This window comes from Dromiciops gliroides, chromosome 3, assembly GCF_019393635.1.
Source record: "Dromiciops gliroides isolate mDroGli1 chromosome 3, mDroGli1.pri, whole genome shotgun sequence".
Classification (NCBI taxonomy): domain Eukaryota; kingdom Metazoa; phylum Chordata; class Mammalia; order Microbiotheria; family Microbiotheriidae; genus Dromiciops; species Dromiciops gliroides.
The window spans coordinates 119,933,890-119,943,128 of record NC_057863.1 but is presented as its reverse complement, the minus strand read 5'-3'; positions in this window follow the sequence as shown (position 1 = coordinate 119,943,128).

Below are 9,239 nucleotides of genomic sequence, written 5' to 3'. Positions count from 1 at the left end.
TTCTTTTCTTTTTGGTGAGGCAATTGGGGTTCAGTGACTTGCCCAGGGTCACACAGCTAGTAAGTGTCAAGTGTCTGAGGCTGGATTTGAACTCAGGTCCTCCTGATTCCAGGGCCAGTGCTTTATCCACTGCACCACCTAGCTGCCCCCATTGCCTTAATTCCTACACACATATTTATGAATCAAGGAAGAGAAAATCAGGCAACCATTCTGAATACAAATATATATTATATAACCTCACCTGGGCCTTCACTGCTACTAGGTGATCTTTACCTCCCTGATCAACTCACTATATTCCACTCTCCATAGTGATTCTTACAAACATTTTTTTTATCCTTTGAACTTTGCATGGCCTACCCTGCTCACACTCTCTCAGATTAGAACCTTGCTTCATATTTTATAGAAAAAAATTGAGTCCAATGAGGAAATATGTACAACATGATTGTACAAATGCCCACATGTATATTTGTATTCATATATATATATACAAATGTAACCCATATCAGACTAATTGCTGCTTTGGGGAGGGGGGAGGGAAAGAAGAGGGAGAAAAATTTGGAACTCAAAATGTTATAAAAACAAATGTTGCAAACTATCTGTACATGTAATTGTAAAAACAAATACTACTAAGATTAAAAGAAAAAAGAAAAAAAATTGAGTCTATTTTCTGAGAACTCCCTCTTCTCCCTTCATCTATCATTCAGGTATTTTCTGTTATTTTCTCCTTCACCCCTCCTTCACATGATGAAATGGCCTTACTCCTTACCAAGACTAACACCCCTATTTGTTCAAGTGATCCCATTCCACCTTGTCTACTCCAACAGATTACTTCCTCTGTTATCCCCGCTCTTTCACTTGTTTTCAGTATCTCTCTCTCTCTAATAGCTCCTTTCCTGCTGCTTACAAACATACCTACATCTCTCCTATCCTGGAAAAAACAAAACAAAACAAAACACACGCAAAAAAACCCAACCCTCACTCTACCCTTCCATGACTATTGTTCCATATCTCTTCTGCCCTTTATAGCTAAACTCCTTGAAAATGCCATGACCCCACATCCTCTCCTCTCACTCTTTTCTCAAAAACTTACAACTTATGTTCCAACCTTATCATTTCACCAAAACTGCTCTTTGGCCTTTTTCAATCCTCATTCTCTTTTACCTCTCTGAAGCCTTTGGCACTGTTGATCACTCTCTCCTCCTTGATACTTTCTTTTCTTGATACTCTCTCCTAGTTACTTTCTTTCTACATACTGCTGTCTCAGGGTTTATCTCCTACCTATTTAAGTGTTTCTTTTATATCTCTTTTTCTTAGTCCTCCTCCAGATCATTTCTTCTAACTATAGGCATCCCTCAGGGTTCTGTCCTAGGCCCTCTTATCTTCTCCCTCCATACTATTTCACTTGCTGTTTTCATAAACTCCCATGGATTTAATTACTATCTCTACTGATTATTCTCAGATGTAGTTATTCTGCCCAAATCTCTCAGTTGACCTGCATTCCTATATCCCCAACTGCTTTTCAGATAATTTGAATTGGATGTTCAATCAACATCTTAAACTTAATGTTTCCAAAACATCGCTCATAATCTTTCCCTATTACTATGAGGGGCAAAACCATCCTCCCAGTGCCTCAGTCTAACCTAAGATCATCTTGGATTCCTCCCTCTCTCTCACACCCTCATATACAATCTATTGCCAAAGCATAGATATTTTATCTTTCCAAAATTCCACAGTCCCCTTTTCTCCTCTGACACTACCATTTCTCTAGTGCAAACCCTCTTCAACTTATTTGCCTAGACTAAGATAATAGACTATTGGTGTATCTGCCTTCCTCAAGTCTCTCCCCACTTCAACCCATCCTCAATTCAGGAACTAAAGTGATCTTCCTAAAACAAAAGTCTCATCATGTCATCCGTGTACTCAGTCAACTCCAATCACTCTCTAGTTACTTCAAAACCATATACAAAATGTGGCCTTTGGCATTCAAAATCCTTCATAACCTAACCTAAGACCTTTCCAGTCTTCTTATATCTTGCCCTTCCACATGCACTCTTCAATTCAGTGACATTGGCTTCCTGGTTGTCCCTTGAACAAGAAACTCCATCTCTTGGCTTAGAGCATTTTCTCTGGCTGTCCCTCATAAGTGATATGCTCCCTCCTCCACTCTGACTACAGACCTCCCTGAATCTCTTAATGTCCAATTAAAATCCTATCTTTTGCAGGAAGCCTTCTAAAACCCCTTAATTTTAGTACCTTCCCTCTGTTTATTCTCTATTTATCTTGTTCTTAGCTTTTGGTGGGGAAGGGGGAGTATATTTATTTGTACATTGTCCCCTCCACTAAATTGTAAGCTCTTTGAAGGTTGGGACTATCTTTTTCCTCTTAGTATCTCCAGCAGTTAGGGTAGTACCTAAAATATTTTAGGCAATTAATTAGAGTTGATTGATTGATTGATATGCATCCTTATCAGGAGAATTTAAGGTTGTAAATATGTTTTTCCTCAAAGATTTGAGAGACAGAGACAGAGAGATGTCATAGAAAGAAGAAATTAAAAACAGTATCATTGGGGCAGAGCCAAGATGGCGGAGAGGAAGCAGCAAGCTGCCTGAGCTCTCCTTCTGTTCCCTCAAAACGAACATTAAATCAAGCCTCTGGACAGATTCTGAAACTACAGAACCTGCAAAGAGACAGAGAGACACAGTCCTCCAACCAGAGATAATTTAGAAGACTTCAGGAAAAGGTCGGTCTGACTCGGGCAAAAGGGAGGCCCAGCGCCGGGCAGCAACCCAGCGCCGAGGGGGTCGGGGCAAGTCAGCAGGAGCTGCGGGCCACAGCCGAACAACTGAGGCTCCCGGAACCTGGTTCAAAAATCTGGTGGCCAAGAAGGACAGTGGAAAAACCTACCTGCACCAGCCAAGAGGGCCACGAACGGCGGGATCGAACGGCGGGATCAGACGCCGGGGTCTGGCGCCTGGCTGGCCAAGCACAATCAGACAGGAAGTGCAGGGTGGGGGATCTCCACACACCCTAAAGGCCTCAGAGTAAAAGCCCGGTCACACAGCACCTATACACCTGCACAAGAAGCCCAAAACAGGGACCCTGGTGCCCCCAGAGCAGACCTCAACTTAAAGAATAAATAAATAAGCTGCAATAATGAGTAAGAAGCAAAAAAGAGCCCTCTCCATTGAGAGCTTCTGTATCAATAGGGAAGAAGCCAACACAAACTCAGATGAGGACAATAGCCTCAAATTGTCTACATCTGAAGCCTCACAAGGGAAGGTGAATTGGTCGCAAGAACAAAAAGCCTTCCTGGAAGAGCTCAAAAAGGATTTTAAAAATCAATTGCAAGAGGTAGAAGAAAAAATGGGGAGAGAAATGAAAGCAAAACAAGAAAACTATGAAAAAAGAATCAGCAGCTTGGAAAAGGAAGCACATAATTTCACGGAAGAAAACAAAGCCTTAAAAAATTCATTTGGCCAAATGGAAAAAAAGCTGCATAATCTCACTGAAGAAAACAATACCTTAAAAAATTCACTTAGCCAAATGGAAAAAAAGGTGCATAATCTCACTGAAGAAAACAATGCCTTAAAAATTAAAGTGGGACAGTTGGAAGATAAGGGAATCCATGAGACACCAAGAATCAGTCAAGCAGAATTAAAAAAATGAAAAAATAGAAGGAAAATGTGAAATACCTCATTGGAAAGACAACTGATTCTGGAAAACAGATCAAGGAGAGACAATTGAGAATCATTGGACTGCCTGACAAGCCTGGACGCAGAAAAAAGAATCTAGACACCATATTCCAGGAAATTATTAAGTAGAACTGCCCTGATATCATAGAATCAGAGGATAAAATCATCATTGAAAGAATCCACCGATCACCCCTCCTGAAAGAGACCCCAAAAGGAAAACTCCCAAGGAATATTGTAGCCAAATTCCAGAATTATCAGGTGAAGGAGAAAATACTCCAAGCAGCCAGAAAGAAGCAATTTAAATAGCATGGAGCTACAGTCAGGATTGCTCAGGACCTGGGCAGCTTCACATTGAAGGACCGCAAAGGCTTGGATATGATATTCCGGAAGGCAAAGGAGCTTGGATTACAGCCGAGAATCTCTTACCCAGCAAAAATGTGCATTTTCTTTCAGGGGAAAAAGATGGACATTATAATGACATTGGGGGACTTTCAATCTTTCCTGGTGAAAAGACCAGAACTGAATAGAAAATTTGATCTCAACATACAGACTCAAGAGAAAGTTTAAAAAGTAAACAGAGGGGGAAAAAAAAAAGTTACCCGATTAGGTTAAACTGTTTATATCCCTACACAGGGAAGATAATACTCATAACTCTTAAGAACTGTAAATATAATTGGGCCAGAGAGATGGACTTTATATAGAGGGTATAAATATAAATTGTCTTTGATGTGATGAGACAAAAGAATTAAGGGGATTAAAAAGGGAGTCTATGGGGAGGAGAGGAAAGGGGTGGAGGGTGGAATGGGATGAATTATATCATACGAAGAGTGGAAAAGAAAACATATTACAATAGAGGGAAAAGAACGGGGGGAGACATGGTTTCAACCCTATTCTCATTAGATTTGACTCAAAGAGGGAATAACATATACGTTCATTGGGATAAAGAAACTTAACTCATTCTTTAGGGAAACAAAAGGGGAAGGGAAAGGGGGGGACTGATAGAAGGGAGGACAAAAGCAAGGGAGAAAAGGGTAAAGAAAAGAGAGGGGGGTGATAAAAAGGGAGGGCAGATTGGGGGAGGCAGGAGTAAGAAGTAAAACGTCGGTGAGGAGGAATAGGGTGAAAGAAGGGGGGAAAAGTACAAAGGGGGTAAATAGAATGGAGGGGAATAGACAGTCAGTAATAATAACTGTGAATGTGAATGGGATGAACTCTGCTATAAAATGGAAGCGAATTGCAGAGTGGATTAAAAACCAGAACCCTACAATATGCTGTTTACAAGAAACACATTTGAAGCAGAGAGATACACACAGAGTAAAGGTAAAAGGCTGGAGCAGAATATATTATGCCTCAGCTAAAGTAAAAAAGGCAGGGGTAGCAATCCTTATCTCAGACAAAGTGCAGGCAAAAATAGATCTCATTAAAAGAGATAAGGAAGGAAGTTACATCTTACTTAAAGGTACTATAGATAATGAAGTAATATCAATATTAAATATGTATGCGCCAAGTGGTATAGCATCCAAGTTCTTAGAGGAGAAGTTAAATGAGTTACAAGAGGAATTAGATAGTAATACTATACTGGGGGGGGATCTGAATCTCCCCCTCTCAGAATTAGATAAATCTAGCCAAAAAATAAATAAGAAAGAAGTGAAAGAGGTGAATAGATTACTAGAAAAGTTAGACATGATAGATGTCTGGAGAAAATTGAATGGGGATAGAAAGGAATATACCTTTTTCTCAGCAGTACATGGCACATTTTCAAAAATTGACCATGTATTAGGGCACAAAAACATCATAGTCAAATGTAGAAAGGCAGAAATAGTAAATGCATCCTTCTCAGATCATGATGCAATAAAAATTACATGTAAGAAAGAGCCAGGGAAAAGTAGAATGAAAATCAATTGGAAACTAAATAATTTCATTCTAAAGAATGAATGGGCCAAACAAGAAATCATAGAAACAATCAATAACTTTATCCAAGAGAATGACAATAATGAGACAACATACCAAAATCTATGGGATGCAGCCAAAGCAGTGCTTAGGGGAAAATTTATAGCTCTAAATGCTTACATGAATAAAAAAGAGAAAGAGGAGATTAATGAATTGGGCATGCAACTTAAAAAGCTAGAAAAAGAACAAATTAGAAATCCCCAATTAGACACTAAATTAGAGATCCTGAAAATTAAAGGAGAAATTAATAAGATTGAAAGCAAAAAAACTATAGAATTAATCAATAAAACTAAGAGCTGGTTTTATGAAAAAACCAATAAAATAGATAAAATATTGGTTAATTTGATTAAAAAAAAGAAAGAAGAAGACCAAATTACCAGTATCAAAAATGAAAAGGGTGATGTTACCACCCATGAAGTGGAAATTAAAGCAATAACTTAGGAAATATTTTGCCCAACTGTATGCCAATAAATTTGACAATCTAAATGAAATGGATGATTATTTACAAAAAATACAAAACTGCCCAGTGTAACTGAAGAGGAAATTAAAATGCCTTAAATAAACCCATATTAGAAAAAGAAATTGAACAAGCTATTATGAACTCCCTAAGAAAAAATCCCCAGGAGCCAGATGGGTTTGACAGGTGAATTTTACCAAACATTTTAAGAACAATTAATTCCAATATTATACAAATTATTTGGAAAAATAGGTGAAGAAGGGATTTCTACCAAATTCGTTTTATGACCACAAATATGGTGGGTGATTACCAAAACCAGGCAAAGCAAAAACAGAGAAAGAAAATTATAGACCAATTCCCTAATGATATTGATGGCTAAAATCGTAAATAAGATATTAGGCAAAGAGATTACAGCAAGTGATCACCAGGATAATACACCTATGACCAGGTGGGATTAATACCAGGAATGCAGGCTGGTTCAACATTAGGAAAACTATTAACATAATCAACTACATCAATAAGAAAACCAACCAAAATCATATGATTATCTCAATAGATGCAGAGAAAGCTTTTGACAAAGTACAGCACCCATTCCTAATAAAAACACTAGAGTGTTTAGGAATAGGGGGAGCTTTCCTTAGAATAATAAACAGTATCTACCTAAAGCCATCAGCAAGTATTATATGCAATGGAGATAAATTAGAGGCCTTCCCAATAAGATCAGGGGTGAAACAGGGATGTCCATTATCACCCCTATTATTTAATATTGTCCTAGAAATGTTAGCTTTAGCAATCAGAGAAGAGAAAGGAATTAAAGGAATTAGAATAGGCAAGGAGGAAACAAAACTATCACTCTTTGCAGATGATATGATGGTATACTTAAGGAATCCTCGAGAATCAAGTCAAAAATTACTTGAAACAATTAACAACTTTAGCAAAGTAGCAGGATATAAAATAAATCCACATAAATCATCAGCATTTCTATACATGACCAACAAAGTCCATCAGCAAGAGATAGAAAGAGAAATTCCATTTAAAGTAACGGTAGAATAATATAAATACTTGGGAGTCTACTTGGCCAAGACAACCCCAGGAACCTATGACCACAACGACCAAACACTCTTTCACACAAATCAAATCAGGTCTAAAAATAGTGTGAAAGATATCAATTGCTCATGGATAGGCAGAGTTAATGTATTAAAAATGACAATACTGCCTAAATTAATTTACTTATTCAGTGCCATACCAATCAGACTACCCTAAAAATTATTTATACAGCTAGAAAAAATTAATAACAAAATTCATCTGGAAAAACCAAAAAAATCAAGAATATCCAGGGAAATAATGAAAAAAAAAAATTCACAGGAAGGTGGGTTAGCGGTACCAAACCTGGAGCTTTACTATAAAGCGGGCAGTCATCAAAACTTCTGGTACTGGCTAAAAAAGTAGGAGTGGTAGATCAATGGGAATAGGCTAGGCTCAGGAAATGCAGTAGGAAATGACACTAGTAATGTAGTGTTTGATAAACCCCAAAGACTCCAGCTTCTGGGATAGGAACTCAGTATTTGACAAAAACCTGCTGGGAAAACTGAAGAATACTATGGCAGAAATTAGGCATAGACCAACATCTTACACCTTATACTAAAATAAGGTCAAAATGAATACATGATTTAGACATAAGAGGTGATACCATAGGTAAATTAGGAGAGAAAGGAGATAGTGGTACCTATCAGATCTTTGGAAAGGAAAACAGTTTTTGACCAAACAAGAGATAGAGTATATTATAAAATGCAAATGGATGATTTTGATTATATTTAAATAAAAATTTTTGTACAAACAGAAGCAATGCATCCAAAATTGGAAGGGAGGCAGAAATCTGGGAAACAATTTTTGGCGGGCCCAGTGCTTCTGATAAAGGCCTCATCTCTAAAATATATAGGGAATTAAATCAAATTTATAAGAATCCAAGTCATTCCCCAATTGAGAAATGGTCAAAGGATATGAACAGGCAATTTTTCTGATGAAGAAACCAAAGCTATCTATTCCATATGAAAAAATGCTCTAAAATCTCTAATGATTAGAGAGATGCAAATTAAAACAACTCTGAGGGTACCACCTGACACCTATCAGATTGGCTATAAATGACAAAAAAAGGAAGATAATAAATGTTGGAGAGGCTGTGGGAAATTGGAACACTAATGCATTGTTGGTGGAGCTGTGAGCTGATCCAACCATTCTGGAGAGCAATTTGGAATTATGCCCAAAGAGCTATAAAGCTGTGCATACCCTTTGACCCAGCAATCCCACTTTTAGGTCTTTTGCCCAAAGAAATCATGGAAGGGGGAAAGGGACCCACATGTACAAAAATATTTCTAGCTGCTCTTTACATGGTAGCAAGGAATTGGAAGTTGAGGGGGTGCCCATCAATTGGGGGGAATGGCTGGACAAGTTGTGGTATATATAGCAATGGAATACTATTATGCTGTAAGAAATGATGAGCAGGAAGAGTTCAGAGAAACCTGGAGGGTCTTACGTGAGCTGATGATGAGTGAGATGAGCAGAACCAGAAGAACATTGTACACAGTATCATCAACATTGAGTGTTGACCTACTGTGATGGACTATATTCTTCTCAACCAATGCAATGGTACAGAAGAGTTCCAGGGAACTCAGGATAGAAGAGGATCTCCAAATCCAAGAAAGAAAAAGAAAGAAAGTACTGTGGAGTATAGATGCTGATTGAACCATATTATTTCTTTTGTTTTGGGTGCTGTTGTTTTTTTTTTCTATTTTGAGGATTTGCATCACTGATCTGATTTTTTCCTCTTGTAACAGATTAATGCAGAAATAGGATTAATGTTATTATGTGTATATATATAGGTGTGTGTGTGTATATATATATATATATGTATATGTATAGAGATGTATAGATATAACCTATATCAGATTACCTGCTGTCTAGGGGAGGGGGGGAGGGAGGGGAGGGAGGGAGATAAAATCTGAAATTGTAAAGCATGTATAAAACAAAAGTTGAGAACTATCTTTACATGTAACGGAAAAAATAAAATACCTTATACCATAAAAAAAAAAAGTATCATTGCATAGAAGCACTCTATTAGGAAATTCCTGAAGTTCTGAGGA